Source organism: Carcharodon carcharias, chromosome 2 (assembly GCF_017639515.1).
Source record: "Carcharodon carcharias isolate sCarCar2 chromosome 2, sCarCar2.pri, whole genome shotgun sequence".
NCBI classification, from domain to species: domain Eukaryota; kingdom Metazoa; phylum Chordata; class Chondrichthyes; order Lamniformes; family Lamnidae; genus Carcharodon; species Carcharodon carcharias.
In genome coordinates, this window is record NC_054468.1 from 120,681,339 (window position 1) to 120,702,240 (window position 20,902).

Genomic DNA, 20,902 nt, shown 5'->3' on the forward strand with positions numbered 1-20,902 from the left:
CTCCAGACCCATCACGCTCCCTGTCTCTGTAACCTCCTCCAGACCCATAACCCTCCCTAGAGCTTTAAACTCCACCAGCCCCATAAACCTCCCTATCTCTGTAGCCTCCTCCAGCCCCATAACGCTCCCTATCTCTGCAACCTCCTCCAGTCCCATAACACTCCCTATCTCTGTAACATCCTCTAGACCCTTAACCCTTCCTATCTTTCTAACCTCCTCCAGCCCCTACCACCCACCCTATCTCTGCAACCTCCACAAGTCCCATAACCCTCACTATCTCTGTAACCTGCTCCAGCCCCATAACCTTCCCTAACTCTGTAAACTCCTCCAGCCCCAAAACACTCCCTATCTCTGTAACATCCTCCAGTCCCATAACCCTTCCTATGTTTCTAACCTCCTTCAGCCCCTACCACCCTACTTATCTCTGCCACCTCGAACAGTCCCATAACCCTCCCTAACTCTGTAAATCCTCAAGCCGTATAACCCTCCCTATCTCTGTAACCTCCTCCAGTCCCATAACCCACACTATCTCTTTAACCTCCTCCAGCCCCATAACCCTCACTATCTCTATAACATCCTCCAGCCTCATAACTCTCCCTTTCTCGGTAACCTCCTCCAGCCCCATAACCCTCCATATCCATGTAATCTCCTCCAGCCTCATAACACTACCTATCTCTGTAGCCTCCTCCAGACCCAGAATCCTCCCTATCTCTGTAACGTTCTCCAGCCCCTACAAACATCACTATCTGTGTAACCTCCTCCAGTCCCCTAACCCACCCTATCTCTGTAACCTCCTCCAGTCCCCTAACCCTCCCTATCTCTGTAACCGCCTCCCGCCCCATAACCCTTCCTATCTTTCTAACCTCCTCCAGCCCCTAACATCCTCCCTATCTCTGCAACATCCACCATTCCCATAACCCTCACTATCTCTGTAACCTTTTCAAGCCCCATAACCCTCCCTATCTCTATAACCTCCAATAGCTCCATAACCCTCCCTATCTCTGTAACCTCCTCCAGCCCCATCACCCTTCCTATCTTTCTAACCTCCTCCAGCCCCTATCACCCTCCCTATCTCTGCATCCTCCACCAGACAAATAACCCTCACTATCTCTGTAACTTTTTCAAGCCCCATAGACCTCCCTGTCTCTGTAACTCCCTCCAGCCCCATAACGCTCCCTAGCTCTGCAACCTCGCCCAGCCCATACAACCCTCTCTGTCTCTGTAACCTCCTCCAGCCCCATAGCCCTTCCTATCTTTCTAACCTCCTCCAGCCCCTATCACCCTCCCTATCTCTGCAACCTCCACCAGACACATAACCCTCACTATCTCTGTAACATTTTCAAGCCCCATAGACCTCCCTATCTCTGTAACTCACTCCAGCCCCATAACGCTCCTTATCTCTGTAACCTCCTCCAGTCCCATTAAACTTCAATCTCTTTAACCTCCTTCAGCCCCATAACCCTTCATATCTTTCTAACCTCCTCCAGCCCCTACCACCCTCCCTATCTCTGCAACTTCCACCAGTCCCATAACCCTCACTATCGCTGTAACCTCCTCAAGCCCCATAAACCTCCCTTTCTTTCTAACCTCCTCCAGCCCCTACCACCCTCCCTATCTCTGCAACCTCCACCAGTCCCATAACCCTCACCATGTATGTAACCTGCTCCAGCCCCATAACCCTTCCTGTGTTTCTAACCTCCTTCAGCCCCTACCACCCTCCTTATCTCTGCCACCTCGACCAGTCCCATAACCCTCCCTAACTCTGTAACCTCCTCAAGCCCTATAACCCTCCCTATCTATGTAACATCCTCCAGTCCCATAACCCACACTATCTCTATAACATACTCCAGCCTCATAACTCACCCTTTCTCGGTAACCTCCTCCAGCCCCATAACCCTTCCTATCTTTCTAACCTCCTCCAGCCCCTACCACCCACCCTATCTCTGCAACCTCCACCAGTCTCAAAACCCTCCCTATCTCTGTAACATTCACCAGTCCCAAAACCCTGCCTATCTCTCTAACCTCCTCCAGCCCCATAACCCTCCCTATCTCTGTAACCTCCTCCAGTCCCTTCAACCCTCCCTATCTCTGTAACCGCCTCCAGTCCCAAAACCTTCACTATCTCTCTAACCTCCTCCAGCCCCATAACCCTCCCTATCTCTGTAACTTTCTCCTGTCCCATAACTCTCCATTTCTCTGTAACCTCCTCCATCCGCTACAAAACTCACTATCTCTGTAACCTCCTCCAGCCCCATAACCCTCCCTATCTGTGTAACCTTCTCCAGCCCCATAACCCTACCTATCTCTGTAACATCCTCCAGACCCATCACGCTCCCTATTTCTGTAACCTCCTCCAGACCAATAACCCTCCCTAGAGCTTTAAACTCCTCCAGCCCCATAACCCTCCCTATCTCTGCAACCTCCTCCAGTCCCATAACACTCCCTATCTCTGTAACATCCTCTAGACCCTTAACCCTTCCTATGTTTCTAACCTCCTTCAGCCCCTACCACCCTACTTATCTCTGCCACCTCGACCAGTCCCATAACCCTTCCTAACTCTGTAAATCCTCAAGCCGTATAACCCTCCCTATCTCTGTAACCTCCTCCAGTCCCATAACCCACACTATCTCTGTAACCTCCTCCAGCCCCATAACCCTCAATATCTCTATAACATACTCCAGCCTCATAACTCTCCCTTTCTCGGTAACCTCCTCCAGCCCTATAACCCTCCATATCCATCTAACCTCCTCCAGCCTCATAACACTCCCTATCTCTGTAGCCTCCTCCAGACCCAGAATCCTCCCTATCTCTGTAACCTTCTCCAGCCCCTACAAACATCACTATCTCTGTAACCTCCTCCAGTCCCCTAACCCACCCTATCTCTGTAACCTCCTCCTGTCCCAATACCCTCCCTATCTCTGTAACATCCTCCAGCCCCAGAGCCCTCCCTATCTTTGTAACCTCCTCCAGTCCCACAACTCTCCCTTTCTCTTTAACCTCCTCCAGTTCCTAACTCTCCCCATCTATCTAACATTCTGCAGACTCATAACGCTCCGTTTCTCTGTACCCTCCTCCAGTCCCATAACTCTCCCTATCTCTGTAACCTCCTCCATCCCCTACAACCCTCACTATCTCTGCAACCTCCTCCAGTCCCCTAACCCTCCCTATCTCTGTAACCGCCTCCCGCCCCATAACCCTTCCTATCTTTCTAACCTCCTCCAGCCCCTAACATCCTCCCTATCTCTGCAACATCCACCATTCCCATAACCCTCACTATCTCTGTAACCTTTTCAAGCCCCATAACCCTCCCTATCTCTATAACCTCCAATAGCTCCATAACCCTCCCTATCTCTGTAACCTCCTCCAGCCCCATCACCCTTCCTATCTTTCTAACCTCCTCCAGCCCCTATCACCCTCCCTATCTCTGCATCCTCCACCAGACACATAACCCTCACTATCTCTGTAACTTTTTCAAGCCCCATAGACCTCCCTGTCTCTGTAACTCCCTCCAGCCCCATAACGCTCCCTATCTCAGCAACCTCGCCCAGCCCATACAACCCTCTCTGTCTCTGTAACCTCCTCCAGCCCCATAGCCCTTCCTATCTTTCTAACCTCCTCCAGCCCCTATCACCCTCCCTATCTCTGCAACCTCCACCAGTCCCATAACCCTCACTATCTATTTAACCTGCTCCAGCCCCATAACCCTTCCTGTGTTTCTAACCTCCTTCAGCCCCTACCACCCTCCTTATCTCTGCCACCTCGACCAGTCCCATAACCTTCCCTAACTCTGTAATCTCCTCAAGCCCTATTACCCTCCCTATCTATGTAACATCCTCCAGTCCCATAACCCACACTATCTCTGTAACCTCCTCCAGCCCCATAACCCTCACTATCTCTATAACATACTCCAGCCTCATAACTCTCCCTTTCTCGGTAACCTCCTCCAGCCCCATAACCCTTCCTATCTTTCTAACCTCCTCCAGCCCCTACCACCCACCCTATCTCTGCAACCTCCACCAGTCTCAATACCCTCCCTATCTCTGTAACATTCACCAGTCCCAAAACCCTGCCTATCTCTCTAAACTCCTCCAGCCCCATAACCCTCCCTATCTCTGTAACCTCCTCCAGTCCCTTCAACCCTCCCTATCTCTGTAACCGCCTCCAGTCCCAAAACCTTCACTATCTCTCTAACCTCCTCCAGCCCCATAACCCTCCCTATCTCTGTAACTTTCTCCAGTCCCATAACTCTCCATTTCTCTGTAACCTCCTGCATCCGCTACAAAACTCACTATCTCTGTAACCTCCTGCAGCCCCATAACCCTCCCTATCTGTGTAACCTTCTCCAGCCCCATAACCCTCCCTATCTCTGTAACCTCCTCCAGACCCATCACGCTCCCTATTTCTGTAACCTCCTCCAGACCCATAACCCTCCCTAGAGCTTTAAACTCCTCCAGCCCCATAACCCTCCCTATCTCTGCAACCTCCTCCAGTCCCATAACACTCCCTATCTCTGTAACATCCTCTAGACCCTTAACCCTTCTTATGTTTCTAACCTCCTTCAGCCCCTACCACCCTACTTATCTCTGTCACCTCGACCAGTCCCATAACCCTCCCTAACTCTGTAAATCCTCAAGCCATATAACCCTCCCTATCTCTGCAACCTCCTCCAGCCCCATAACCCTCCCTATCTCTGTAACCTCCTCCAGACCCATAACCCTCCCTATCTGTGTAACCTTCTCCAGCCCCATAACCCTCCCTATCTCTGCAACCTCCTCCAGACCCATCACGCTCCCTGTCTCTGTAACCTCCTCCAGACCCATAACCCTCCCTAGAGCTTTAAACTCCACCAGCCCCATAAACCTCCCTATCTCTGTAGCCTCCTCCAGCCCCATAACGCTCCCTATCTCTGCAACCTCCTCCAGTCCCATAACACTCCCTATCTCTGTAACATCCTCTAGACCCTTAACCCTTCCTATCTTTCTAACCTCCTCCAGCCCCTACCACCCACCCTATCTCTGCAACCTCCACAAGTCCCATAACCCTCACTATCTCTGTAACCTGCTCCAGCCCCATAACCTTCCCTAACTCTGTAAACTCCTCCAGCCCCAAAACACTCCCTATCTCTGTAACATCCTCCAGTCCCATAACCCTTCCTATGTTTCTAACCTCCTTCAGCCCCTACCACCCTACTTATCTCTGCCACCTCGAACAGTCCCATAACCCTCCCTAACTCTGTAAATCCTCAAGCCGTATAACCCTCCCTATCTCTGTAACCTCCTCCAGTCCCATAACCCACACTATCTCTTTAACCTCCTCCAGCCCCATAACCCTCACTATCTCTATAACATCCTCCAGCCTCATAACTCTCCCTTTCTCGGTAACCTCCTCCAGCCCCATAACCCTCCATATCCATGTAATCTCCTCCAGCCTCATAACACTACCTATCTCTGTAGCCTCCTCCAGACCCAGAATCCTCCCTATCTCTAACGTTCTCCAGCCCCTACAAACATCACTATCTGTGTAACCTCCTCCAGTCCCCTAACCCACCCTATCTCTGTAACCTCCTCCAGTCCCCTAACCCTCCCTATCTCTGTAACCGCCTCCCGCCCCATAACCCTTCCTATCTTTCTAACCTCCTCCAGCCCCTAACATCCTCCCTATCTCTGCAACATCCACCATTCCCATAACCCTCACTATCTCTGTAACCTTTTCAAGCCCCATAACCCTCCCTATCTCTATAACCTCCAATAGCTCCATAACCCTCCCTATCTCTGTAACCTCCTCCAGCCCCATCACCCTTCCTATCTTTCTAACCTCCTCCAGCCCCTATCACCCTCCCTATCTCTGCATCCTCCACCAGACAAATAACCCTCACTATCTCTGTAACTTTTTCAAGCCCCATAGACCTCCCTGTCTCTGTAACTCCCTCCAGCCCCATAACGCTCCCTAGCTCTGCAACCTCGCCCAGCCCATACAACCCTCTCTGTCTCTGTAACCTCCTCCAGCCCCATAGCCCTTCCTATCTTTCTAACCTCCTCCAGCCCCTATCACCCTCCCTATCTCTGCAACCTCCACCAGACACATAACCCTCACTATCTCTGTAACATTTTCAAGCCCCATAGACCTCCCTATCTCTGTAACTCACTCCAGCCCCATAACGCTCCTTATCTCTGTAACCTCCTCCAGTCCCATTAAACTTCAATCTCTTTAACCTCCTTCAGCCCCATAACCCTTCATATCTTTCTAACCTCCTCCAGCCCCTACCACCCTCCCTATCTCTGCAACTTCCACCAGTCCCATAACCCTCACTATCGCTGTAACCTCCTCAAGCCCCATAAACCTCCCTTTCTTTCTAACCTCCTCCAGCCCCTACCACCCTCCCTATCTCTGCAACCTCCACCAGTCCCATAACCCTCACCATGTATGTAACCTGCTCCAGCCCCATAACCCTTCCTGTGTTTCTAACCTCCTTCAGCCCCTACCACCCTCCTTATCTCTGCCACCTCGACCAGTCCCATAACCCTCCCTAACTCTGTAACCTCCTCAAGCCCTATAACCCTCCCTATCTATGTAACATCCTCCAGTCCCATAACCCACACTATCTCTATAACATACTCCAGCCTCATAACTCACCCTTTCTCGGTAACCTCCTCCAGCCCCATAACCCTTCCTATCTTTCTAACCTCCTCCAGCCCCTACCACCCACCCTATCTCTGCAACCTCCACCAGTCTCAAAACCCTCCCTATCTCTGTAACATTCACCAGTCCCAAAACCCTGCCTATCTCTCTAACCTCCTCCAGCCCCATAACCCTCCCTATCTCTGTAACCTCCTCCAGTCCCTTCAACCCTCCCTATCTCTGTAACCGCCTCCAGTCCCAAAACCTTCACTATCTCTCTAACCTCCTCCAGCCCCATAACCCTCCCTATCTCTGTAACTTTCTCCTGTCCCATAACTCTCCATTTCTCTGTAACCTCCTCCATCCGCTACAAAACTCACTATCTCTGTAACCTCCTCCAGCCCCATAACCCTCCCTATCTGTGTAACCTTCTCCAGCCCCATAACCCTACCTATCTCTGTAACATCCTCCAGACCCATCACGCTCCCTATTTCTGTAACCTCCTCCAGACCAATAACCCTCCCTAGAGCTTTAAACTCCTCCAGCCCCATAACCCTCCCTATCTCTGCAACCTCCTCCAGTCCCATAACACTCCCTATCTCTGTAACATCCTCTAGACCCTTAACCCTTCCTATGTTTCTAACCTCCTTCAGCCCCTACCACCCTACTTATCTCTGCCACCTCGACCAGTCCCATAACCCTTCCTAACTCTGTAAATCCTCAAGCCGTATAACCCTCCCTATCTCTGTAACCTCCTCCAGTCCCATAACCCACACTATCTCTGTAACCTCCTCCAGCCCCATAACCCTCAATATCTCTATAACATACTCCAGCCTCATAACTCTCCCTTTCTCGGTAACCTCCTCCAGCCCTATAACCCTCCATATCCATCTAACCTCCTCCAGCCTCATAACACTCCCTATCTCTGTAGCCTCCTCCAGACCCAGAATCCTCCCTATCTCTGTAACCTTCTCCAGCCCCTACAAACATCACTATCTCTGTAACCTCCTCCAGTCCCCTAACCCACCCTATCTCTGTAACCTCCTCCTGTCCCAATACCCTCCCTATCTCTGTAACATCCTCCAGCCCCAGAGCCCTCCCTATCTTTGTAACCTCCTCCAGTCCCACAACTCTCCCTTTCTCTTTAACCTCCTCCAGTTCCTAACTCTCCCCATCTATCTAACATTCTGCAGACTCATAACGCTCCGTTTCTCTGTACCCTCCTCCAGTCCCATAACTCTCCCTATCTCTGTAACCTCCTCCATCCCCTACAACCCTCACTATCTCTGCAACCTCCTCCAGTCCCCTAACCCTCCCTATCTCTGTAACCGCCTCCCGCCCCATAACCCTTCCTATCTTTCTAACCTCCTCCAGCCCCTAACATCCTCCCTATCTCTGCAACATCCACCATTCCCATAACCCTCACTATCTCTGTAACCTTTTCAAGCCCCATAACCCTCCCTATCTCTATAACCTCCAATAGCTCCATAACCCTCCCTATCTCTGTAACCTCCTCCAGCCCCATCACCCTTCCTATCTTTCTAACCTCCTCCAGCCCCTATCACCCTCCCTATCTCTGCATCCTCCACCAGACACATAACCCTCACTATCTCTGTAACTTTTTCAAGCCCCATAGACCTCCCTGTCTCTGTAACTCCCTCCAGCCCCATAACGCTCCCTATCTCAGCAACCTCGCCCAGCCCATACAACCCTCTCTGTCTCTGTAACCTCCTCAAGCCCCATAGCCCTTCCTATCTTTCTAACCTCCTCCAGCCCCTATCACCCTCCCTATCTCTGCAACCTCCACCAGTCCCATAACCCTCACTATCTATTTAACCTGCTCCAGCCCCATAACCCTTCCTGTGTTTCTAACCTCCTTCAGCCCCTACCACCCTCCTTATCTCTGCCACCTCGACCAGTCCCATAACCTTCCCTAACTCTGTAATCTCCTCAAGCCCTATTACCCTCCCTATCTATGTAACATCCTCCAGTCCCATAACCCACACTATCTCTGTAACCTCCTCCAGCCCCATAACCCTCACTATCTCTATAACATACTCCAGCCTCATAACTCTCCCTTTCTCGGTAACCTCCTCCAGCCCCATAACCCTTCCTATCTTTCTAACCTCCTCCAGCCCCTACCACCCACCCTATCTCTGCAACCTCCACCAGTCTCAATACCCTCCCTATCTCTGTAACATTCACCAGTCCCAAAACCCTGCCTATCTCTCTAAACTCCTCCAGCCCCATAACCCTCCCTATCTCTGTAACCTCCTCCAGTCCCTTCAACCCTCCCTATCTCTGTAACCGCCTCCAGTCCCAAAACCTTCACTATCTCTCTAACCTCCTCCAGCCCCATAACCCTCCCTATCTCTGTAACTTTCTCCAGTCCCATAACTCTCCATTTCTCTGTAACCTCCTGCATCCGCTACAAAACTCACTATCTCTGTAACCTCCTGCAGCCCCATAACCCTCCCTATCTGTGTAACCTTCTCCAGCCCCATAACCCTCCCTATCTCTGTAACCTCCTCCAGACCCATCACGCTCCCTATTTCTGTAACCTCCTCCAGACCCATAACCCTCCCTAGAGCTTTAAACTCCTCCAGCCCCATAACCCTCCCTATCTCTGCAACCTCCTCCAGTCCCATAACACTCCCTATCTCTGTAACATCCTCTAGACCCTTAACCCTTCTTATGTTTCTAACCTCCTTCAGCCCCTACCACCCTACTTATCTCTGTCACCTCGACCAGTCCCATAACCCTCCCTAACTCTGTAAATCCTCAAGCCATATAACCCTCCCTATCTCTGCAACCTCCTCCAGCCCCATAACCCTCCCTATCTCTGTAACCTCCTCCAGACCCATAACCCTCCCTATCTGTGTAACCTTCTCCAGCCCCATAACCCTCCCTATCTCTGCAACCTCCTCCAGACCCATCACGCTCCCTGTCTCTGTAACCTCCTCCAGACCCATAACCCTCCCTAGAGCTTTAAACTCCACCAGCCCCATAAACCTCCCTATCTCTGTAGCCTCCTCCAGCCCCATAACGCTCCCTATCTCTGCAACCTCCTCCAGTCCCATAACACTCCCTATCTCTGTAACATCCTCTAGACCCTTAACCCTTCCTATCTTTCTAACCTCCTCCAGCCCCTACCACCCACCCTATCTCTGCAACCTCCACAAGTCCCATAACCCTCACTATCTCTGTAACCTGCTCCAGCCCCATAACCTTCCCTAACTCTGTAAACTCCTCCAGCCCCAAAACACTCCCTATCTCTGTAACATCCTCCAGTCCCATAACCCTTCCTATGTTTCTAACCTCCTTCAGCCCCTACCACCCTACTTATCTCTGCCACCTCGAACAGTCCCATAACCCTCCCTAACTCTGTAAATCCTCAAGCCGTATAACCCTCCCTATCTCTGTAACCTCCTCCAGTCCCATAACCCACACTATCTCTTTAACCTCCTCCAGCCCCATAACCCTCACTATCTCTATAACATCCTCCAGCCTCATAACTCTCCCTTTCTCGGTAACCTCCTCCAGCCCCATAACCCTCCATATCCATGTAATCTCCTCCAGCCTCATAACACTACCTATCTCTGTAGCCTCCTCCAGACCCAGAATCCTCCCTATCTCTGTAACGTTCTCCAGCCCCTACAAACATCACTATCTGTGTAACCTCCTCCAGTCCCCTAACCCACCCTATCTCTGTAACCTCCTCCAGTCCCCTAACCCTCCCTATCTCTGTAACCGCCTCCCGCCCCATAACCCTTCCTATCTTTCTAACCTCCTCCAGCCCCTAACATCCTCCCTATCTCTGCAACATCCACCATTCCCATAACCCTCACTATCTCTGTAACCTTTTCAAGCCCCATAACCCTCCCTATCTCTATAACCTCCAATAGCTCCATAACCCTCCCTATCTCTGTAACCTCCTCCAGCCCCATCACCCTTCCTATCTTTCTAACCTCCTCCAGCCCCTATCACCCTCCCTATCTCTGCATCCTCCACCAGACAAATAACCCTCACTATCTCTGTAACTTTTTCAAGCCCCATAGACCTCCCTGTCTCTGTAACTCCCTCCAGCCCCATAACGCTCCCTAGCTCTGCAACCTCGCCCAGCCCATACAACCCTCTCTGTCTCTGTAACCTCCTCCAGCCCCATAGCCCTTCCTATCTTTCTAACCTCCTCCAGCCCCTATCACCCTCCCTATCTCTGCAACCTCCACCAGACACATAACCCTCACTATCTCTGTAACATTTTCAAGCCCCATAGACCTCCCTATCTCTGTAACTCACTCCAGCCCCATAACGCTCCTTATCTCTGTAACCTCCTCCAGTCCCATTAAACTTCAATCTCTTTAACCTCCTTCAGCCCCATAACCCTTCATATCTTTCTAACCTCCTCCAGCCCCTACCACCCTCCCTATCTCTGCAACTTCCACCAGTCCCATAACCCTCACTATCGCTGTAACCTCCTCAAGCCCCATAAACCTCCCTTTCTTTCTAACCTCCTCCAGCCCCTACCACCCTCCCTATCTCTGCAACCTCCACCAGTCCCATAACCCTCACCATGTATGTAACCTGCTCCAGCCCCATAACCCTTCCTGTGTTTCTAACCTCCTTCAGCCCCTACCACCCTCCTTATCTCTGCCACCTCGACCAGTCCCATAACCCTCCCTAACTCTGTAACCTCCTCAAGCCCTATAACCCTCCCTATCTATGTAACATCCTCCAGTCCCATAACCCACACTATCTCTATAACATACTCCAGCCTCATAACTCACCCTTTCTCGGTAACCTCCTCCAGCCCCATAACCCTTCCTATCTTTCTAACCTCCTCCAGCCCCTACCACCCACCCTATCTCTGCAACCTCCACCAGTCTCAAAACCCTCCCTATCTCTGTAACATTCACCAGTCCCAAAACCCTGCCTATCTCTCTAACCTCCTCCAGCCCCATAACCCTCCCTATCTCTGTAACCTCCTCCAGTCCCTTCAACCCTCCCTATCTCTGTAACCGCCTCCAGTCCCAAAACCTTCACTATCTCTCTAACCTCCTCCAGCCCCATAACCCTCCCTATCTCTGTAACTTTCTCCTGTCCCATAACTCTCCATTTCTCTGTAACCTCCTCCATCCGCTACAAAACTCACTATCTCTGTAACCTCCTCCAGCCCCATAACCCTCCCTATCTGTGTAACCTTCTCCAGCCCCATAACCCTACCTATCTCTGTAACATCCTCCAGACCCATCACGCTCCCTATTTCTGTAACCTCCTCCAGACCAATAACCCTCCCTAGAGCTTTAAACTCCTCCAGCCCCATAACCCTCCCTATCTCTGCAACCTCCTCCAGTCCCATAACACTCCCTATCTCTGTAACATCCTCTAGACCCTTAACCCTTCCTATGTTTCTAACCTCCTTCAGCCCCTACCACCCTACTTATCTCTGCCACCTCGACCAGTCCCATAACCCTTCCTAACTCTGTAAATCCTCAAGCCGTATAACCCTCCCTATCTCTGTAACCTCCTCCAGTCCCATAACCCACACTATCTCTGTAACCTCCTCCAGCCCCATAACCCTCAATATCTCTATAACATACTCCAGCCTCATAACTCTCCCTTTCTCGGTAACCTCCTCCAGCCCTATAACCCTCCATATCCATCTAACCTCCTCCAGCCTCATAACACTCCCTATCTCTGTAGCCTCCTCCAGACCCAGAATCCTCCCTATCTCTGTAACCTTCTCCAGCCCCTACAAACATCACTATCTCTGTAACCTCCTCCAGTCCCCTAACCCACCCTATCTCTGTAACCTCCTCCTGTCCCAATACCCTCCCTATCTCTGTAACATCCTCCAGCCCCAGAGCCCTCCCTATCTTTGTAACCTCCTCCAGTCCCACAACTCTCCCTTTCTCTTTAACCTCCTCCAGTTCCTAACTCTCCCCATCTATCTAACATTCTGCAGACTCATAACGCTCCGTTTCTCTGTACCCTCCTCCAGTCCCATAACTCTCCCTATCTCTGTAACCTCCTCCATCCCCTACAACCCTCACTATCTCTGCAACCTCCTCCAGTCCCCTAACCCTCCCTATCTCTGTAACCGCCTCCCGCCCCATAACCCTTCCTATCTTTCTAACCTCCTCCAGCCCCTAACATCCTCCCTATCTCTGCAACATCCACCATTCCCATAACCCTCACTATCTCTGTAACCTTTTCAAGCCCCATAACCCTCCCTATCTCTATAACATCCAATAGCTCCATAACCCTCCCTATCTCTGTAACCTCCTCCAGCCCCATCACCCTTCCTATCTTTCTAACCTCCTCCAGCCCCTATCACCCTCCCTATCTCTGCATCCTCCACCAGACACATAACCCTCACTATCTCTGTAACTTTTTCAAGCCCCATAGACCTCCCTGTCTCTGTAACTCCCTCCAGCCCCATAACGCTCCCTATCTCAGCAACCTCGCCCAGCCCATACAACCCTCTCTGTCTCTGTAACCTCCTCCAGCCCCATAGCCCTTCCTATCTTTCTAACCTCCTCCAGCCCCTATCACCCTCCCTATCTCTGCAACCTCCACCAGACACATAACCCTCACTATCTCTGTAACTTTTTCAAGCCCCATAGACCTCCCTTTCTCTGTAACTCCCTCCAGCCCCAAAACGCTCCTTATCTCTGTAACCTCCTCCAGTCCCATTAAACTTCAATCTCTTTAACCTCCTTCAGCCCCATAACCCTTAATATCTTTCTAACCTCCTCCAGCCCCTACCACCCTCCCTATCTCTGCAACTTCCACCAGTCCCATAACCCTCACTATCGCTGTAACCTCCTCAAGCCCCATAACCCTCCCTTTCTTTCTAACCTCCTCCAGCCCCTACCACCCTCCCTATCTCTGCAACTTCCACCAGTCCCATAACCCTCACTATCGCTGTAACCTCCTCAAGCCCCATAACCCTCCCTTTCTTTCTAACCTCCTCCAGCCCCTACCACCCTCCCTATCTCTGCAACCTCCACCAGTCCCATAACCCTCACTATCTATTTAACCTGCTCCAGCCCCATAACCCTTCCTGTGTTTCTAACCTCCTTCAGCCCCTACCACCCTCCTTATCTCTGCCACCTCGACCAGTCCCATAACCTTCCCTAACTCTGTAATCTCCTCTAGCCCTATTACCCTCCCTATCTATGTAACATCCTCCAGTCCCATAACCCACACTATCTCTGTAACCTCCTCCAGCCCCATAACCCTCACTATCTCTATAACATACTCCAGCCTCATAACTCTCCCTTTCTCGGTAACCTCCTCCAGCCCCATAACCCTTCCTATCTTTCTAACCTCCTCCAGCCCCTACCACCCACCCTATCTCTGCAACCTCCACCAGTCTCAATACCCTCCCTATCTCTGTAACATTCACCAGTCCCAAAACCCTGCCTATCTCTCTAAACTCCTCCAGCCCCATAACCCTCCCTATCTCTGTAACCTCCTCCAGTCCCTTCAACCCTCCCTATCTCTGTAACCGCCTCCAGTCCCAAAACCTTCACTATCTCTCTAACCTCCTCCAGCCCCATAACCCTCCCTATCTCTGTAACTTTCTCCAGTCCCATAACTCTCCATTTCTCTGTAACCTCCTCCATCCGCTACAAAACTCACTATCTCTGTAAACTCCTGCAGCCCCATAACCCTCCCTATCTGTGTAACCTTCTCCAGCCCCATAACCCTCCCTATCTCTGTAACCTCCTCCAGACCCATCACGCTCCCTATTTCTGTAACCTCCTCCAGACCCATAACCCTCCCTAGAGCTTTAAACTCCTCCAGCCCCATAACCCTCCCTATCTCTGCAACCTCCTCCAGTCCCATAACACTCCCTATCTCTGTAACATCCTCTAGACCCTTAACCCTTCCTATGTTTCTAACCTCCTTCAGCCCCTACCACCCTACTTATCTCTGTCACCTCGACCAGTCCCATAACCCTCCCTAACTCTGTAAATCCTCAAGCCATATAACCCTCCCTATCTCTGCAACCTCCTCCAGTCCCATAACCCACACTATCTCTGTAACCTCCTCCAGCCCCATAACCCTCACTATCTCTATAACATACTCCAGCCTCATAACTCTCCCTTTCTCGGTAACCTCCTCCAGCCCCATAACCCTCCATATCCATGTAACCTCCTCCAGCCTCATAACACTCCCTATCTCTGTAGCCTCCTCCAGACCCAGAATCCTCCCTATCTCTGTAACCTTCTCCAGCCCCTACAAACATCAGTATCTCTGTAACCTCCTCCAGTCCCCTAACCCACCCTATCTCTGCAACCTCCACCAGTCCCATAACCCTCACTATCTCTGTAACCTGCTCCAGCCCCATAAACCTCCCTATCTCTGTAAACTCCTCCAGCCCCAAAACACTCCCTATCTCTGTAACCTCCTTCAGCCCCATAACCCTTCCTAAGTTTCTAACCTCCTTCAGCCCCTACCACCCTACTTATCTCTGCCACCTCGACCAGTCCCAAAACCCTCCCTAACTCTGTAACCTCCTCCAGCCCCTACAAACCTCACTATATCTGTAAAATCCTCCAGCCCCATAACGCCCCCTATCTCTGCAACCTCGTCCGGCCCCTTCAACCCTCCCTATCTCTGTAAGCAGCTCCAGTCTCAAAACCCTCCCCATCTCTGTAACATTCACCAGTCCCAAAACCCTGCCTATCTCTCTAACCTCCTCCAGCCCCATAACCCTCCCTATCTCTGTAACCTCCTCCAGGCCCTTCAACCCTCCCTATCTCTGTAACCGCCTCCAGTCCCAAAACCTTCACTATCTCTCTAACCTCCTCCAGCCCCATAACCCTCCCTATCTCTGTAACTTCCTCCAGTCCCATAACTCTCCATTTCTCTGTAATCTCCTCCATCCGCTACAAACCTCACTATCTCTGTAACCTTCTCCAGTCCCATAACACTCCCTAACTCTGTAACCTCCTCTAGACCCATAAACCTTCCTATCTTTCTAACCTCCTCCAGCCCCTACAACCCACCCTATCTATGCAACCTCCACCAGTCCCAAAACACTCCCTATCTCTGTAACCTCCTCCAGCCCCATAACCCTTCCTATGTTTCTAACCTCCTTCAGCCCCTACCACCCTACTTATCTCTGCCACCTCGACCAGTCCCATAACCCTCCCTAACCCTGTAACCTCCTCCAGCCCCTACAAACCTCACTATATCTGTAACCTCCTCCAGCCCCATAACGCCCCCTATCTCTGCATCCTCCTCCAGCCCCTTCAACCCTCCCTATCTCTGTAACTTCCTCCAGTCCCATAACTCTCCATTTCTCTGTAACCTCCTTCATCCGCTACAAACCTCACTATCTCTGTAACCTCCTCCAGCCCCATAACCCTCCCTATCTGTGTAACCTTCTCCAGCCCCGTAACACTCCCTATCTCTTTAACCTCCTCCAGCCCCATCACGCTCCCTATCTCTGAAACCTCCTCCAGACCCATAACCCTCCCTAGAGCTTTAAACTACACCAGCCCCATAAACCTCCCTATCTCTGCAACCTCCACAGGCCCCTTCAACCCTCCCTATCTCTGTAACCTCCTCCAGTCTCAAAACCCTCCATATCTCTGTAACATTCACCAGTCCCAAAACCCTGTCTATCTCTCTAACCTCCTCCAGCCCCATAACCATTCCTATCTCTGTAACCTCCTCCAGTTCCTTCAACCCTCCCTATCTCTGTAACCGCCTCCAGTCCCAAAACCTTCACTATCTCTCTAACCTCCTCCAGCCCCATAACCCTCCCTATCTCTGTAACTTCCTCCAGTCCCATAACTCTCCCTTTCTCTGTAACCTCCTCCATCCGCTACAAACCTCACTATCGCTGTAACCTCCTCAAGCCCCATAACCCTCCCTTTCTTTCTAACCTCCTCCAGCCCCTACCACCCTCCCTATCTCTGCAACCTCCACCAGTCCCATAACCCTCACTATCTATGTAACCTGCTCCAGCCCCATAACCCTTCCTATGTTTCTAACCTCCTTCAGCCCCTACCACCCTCCTTATCTCTGCCACCTCGACCAGTCCCATAACCCTCCCTAACTCTGTAATCTCCTCAAGCCCTATAAAGCTCCCTATCTATGTAACATCCTCCAGTCCCATAACCCACACTATCTCTGTAACCTCCTCCAGCCCCATAACCCTCACTATCTCTATAACATACTCCAGCCTCATAACTCTCCCTTTCTCGGTAACCTCCTCCAGCCCCATAACCCTTCCTATCTTTCTAACCTCCTCCAGCCCCTACCACACACCCTATCTCTGTAACCTCCACCAGTCCCATAACCCTCACCATCTCTGTAACCTGCTCCAGCCGCATAACCCTCCCTATCTCTGTAACCTCCTCCAGCCCCATAACCCTTCCTATGTTTCTAACCTCCTTCAGCCCCAACCACCCTACTTATCTCTGCCACCTCGGCCAGTCCCATAACCCTCCCTGAATCTGTAACCTCCTCCAGCCCCTACAAACCTCACTATATCTGTAACCTCCTCCAGCCCCATAACGCCCCCTATCTCTGCAACCTCCTCCGGCCCCTTCAACCCTCCCTATCTCTGTAAGCTGCTCCAGTCTCAAAACCCTCCCTATCTCTGTAACATTCACCAGTCCCAAAACCCTGCCTATCTCTCTAACCTCCTCCAGCCCCATAACCCTCCCTATCTCTGTAACCTCCTCCAGTCCCTTCAACCCTCCCTATCTCTGTAACCGCCTCCAGTCCCAAAACCTTCACTATCTCTCTAACCTCCTCCAGCCCCATAACCCACCCTATCTCTTTAACTTTCTCCAGTCCCATAACTCTCCCTTTCTCTGTAACCTCCTCCATCCGCTACAAACCTTACTATCTCTGTAACCTCCTCCAGCCCCATAACCCTCCCTATCTGTGTAACCTTCTCCAGCCCCATAACCCTCCCTATCTCTGTAACCTCCTCCAGACCCATAACCCTCCCTATCTGTGTAACCTTCTCCAGCCCCATAACCCTCCCTATCTCTGTAACCTCCTCCAGACCCATCACGCTCCCTATCTCTGTAACCTCCTCCAGACCCATAACCCTCCCTAGAGCTTTAAACTCCACCAGCCCCATAAACCTCCCTATCTCTGTAGCCTCCTCCAGCCCCATAACGCTCCCTATCTCTGCAACCTCCTCCAGTCCCATAACACTCCCTATCTCTGTAACATCCTCTAGAACCTTAACCCTTCCTATCTTTCTAACCTCCTCCAGCCCCTACCACCCACCCTATCTCTGCAACCTCCACAAGTCCCATAACCCTCACTATCTCTGTAACCTGCTCCAGCCCCATAACCCTCCCTATCTTTGTAAACTCCTCCAGCCCCAAAACACTCCCTATCTCTGTAACCTCCTCCAGTCCCATAACCCTTCCTATGTTTCTAACCTCCTTCAGCCCCTACCACCCTACTTATCTCTGCCACCTCGAACAGTCCCATAACCCTCCCTAACTCTGTAAATCCTCAAGCCGTATAACCCTCCCTATCTCTGTAACCTCCTCCAGTCCCATAACCCACATTATCTCTGTAACCTCCTCCAGCCCCATAACCCTCACTATCTCTATAACATCCTCCAGCCTCATAACTCTCCCTTTCTCGGTAACCTCCTCCAGCCCCATAACCCTCCATATCCATGTAATCTCCTCCAGCCTCATAACACTCCCTATCTCTGTAGCCTCCTCCAGACCCAGAATCCTCCCTATCTCTGTAACCTTCTCCAGCCCCTACAAACATCACTATCTCTGTAACCTCCTCCAGTCCACTAACCCACCCTATCTCTGTAACCTCCTCCAGTCCCCTAACCCTCCCTATCTCTGTAACCGCCTCCCGCCCCATAACCCTTCCTATCTTTCTAACCTCCTCCAGCCCCTAACATCCTCCCTATCTCTGCAACATCCACCATTCCCATAACCCTCACTATCTCTGTAACCTTTTCAAGCCTCATAACCCTCCCTATCTCTATAACCTCCAATAGCTCCATAACCCTCCCTATCTCTGTAACCTCCTCCAGCCCCATCACCCTTCCTATCTTTCTAACCTCCTCCAGCCCCTATCACCCTCCCTATCTCTGCATCCTCCACCAGACACATAACCCTCACTATCTCTGTAACTTTTTCAAGCCCCATAGACCTCCCTGTCTCTGTAACTCCCTCCAGCCCCATAACGCTCCCTATCTCTGCAACCTTGCCCAGCCCATACAACCCTCTCTGTCTCTGTAACCTCCTCCAGCCCCATAGCCCTTCCTATCTTTCTAACCTCCTCCAGCCCCTATCACCCTCCCTATCTCTGCAACCTCCACCAGACACATAACCCTCACTATCTCTGTAACATTTTCAAGCCCCATAGACTTCCCTGTCTCTGTAAATCCCTCCAGCCCCATAACGCTCCTTATCTCTGTAACCTCCTCCAGTCCCATTAAACTTCAATCTCTTTAACCTCCTTCAGCCCCATAACCCTTCATATCTTTCTAACCTCCTCCAGCCCCTACCACCCTCCCTATCTCTGCAACTTCCACCAGTCCCATAACCCTCACTATCGCTGTAACCTCCTCAAGCCCCATAACCCTCCCTTTCTTTCTAACCTCCTCCAGCCCCTACCACCCTCCCTATCTCTGCAACCTCCACCAGTCCCATAACCCTCACTATCTATGTAACCTGCTCCAGTCCCATAACCCTTCCTGTGTTTCTAACCTCCTTCAGCCCCTACCACCCTCCTTATCTCTGCCACCTCGACCAGTCCCATAACCCTCCCTAACTCTGTAATCTCCTCAAGCCCTATAACCCTCCCTATCTATGTAACATCCTCCAGTCCCATAACCCACACTATCTCTGTAACCTCCTCCAGCCCCATAACCCTCACTATCTCTATAACATACTCCAGCCTCATAACTCTCCCTTTCTCGGTAACCTCCTCCAGCCCCATAACCCTTCCTATCTTTCTAACCTCCTCCAGCCCCTACCACCCACCCTATCTCTGCAACCTCCACCAGTCTCAAAACCCTCCCTATCTCTGTAACATTCACCAGTCCCAAAACCCTGCCTATCTCTCTAACCTCCTCCAGCCCCATAACCCTCCCTATCTCTGTAACCTCCTCCAGTCCCTTCAACCCTCCCTATCTCTGTAACCGCCTCCAGTCCCAAAACCTTCACTATCTCTCTAACCTCCTCCAGCCCCATAACCCTCCCTATCTCTGTCACTTTCTCCAGTCCCATAAATCTCCATTTCTCTGTAACCTCCTCCATCCGCTACAAACCTCACTATCTCTGTAACCTCCTCCAGCCCCATAACCCTCCCTATCTGTGTAACCTTCTCCAGCCCCATAACACTCCCTATTTCTGTAACCTCCTCCAGACCCATAACCCTCCCTAGAGCTTTAAACTCCTCCAGCCCCATAACCCTCCCTATCTCTGCAACCTCCTCCAGTCCCATAACACTCCCTATCTCTGTAACATCCTCTAGACCCTTAACCCTTCCTATGTTTCTAACCTCCTTCAGCCCCTACCACCCTACTTATCTCTGCCACCTCGACCAGTCCCATAACCCTCCCTAACACTGTAAATCCTCAAGCCGTATAACCCTCCCTATCTCTGTAACCTCCTCCAGTCCCATAACGCACGCTATCTCTGTAACCTCCTCCAGCCCCATAACCCTCAATATCTCTATAACATACTCCAGCCTCATAACTCTCCCTTCTCGGTAACCTCCTCCAGCCCCATAACCCTCCATATCCATGAAACCTCCTCCAGCCTCATAACACTCCCTATCTCTGTAGCCTCCTCCAGACCCAGAATCCTCCCTATCTCTGTAACCTTCTCCAGCCCCTACAAACATCACTATCTCTGTAACCTCCTCCAGTCCCCTAACCCACCCTATCTCTGTAACCTCCTCCTGTCCCAATACCCTCCCTATCTCTGTAACATCCTCCAGCCCCAGAGCCCTCCCTATCTTTGTAACCTCCTCCAGTCCCACAACTCTCCCTTTCTCTTTAACCTCCTCCAGTTCCTAACTCTCCCCATCTATCTAACATTCTGCAGCCTCATAACACTCCGTTTCTCTGTACCCTCCTCCAGTCCCATAACTCTCCCTATCTCTGTAACCTCCTCCATCCCCTACAACCCTCACTATCTCTGCAACCTCCTCCAGTCCCCTAACCCTCCCTATCTCTGTAACCGCCTCCCGCCCCATAACCCTTCCTATCTTTCTAACCTCCTCCAGCCCCTAACATCCTCCCTATCTCTGCAACATC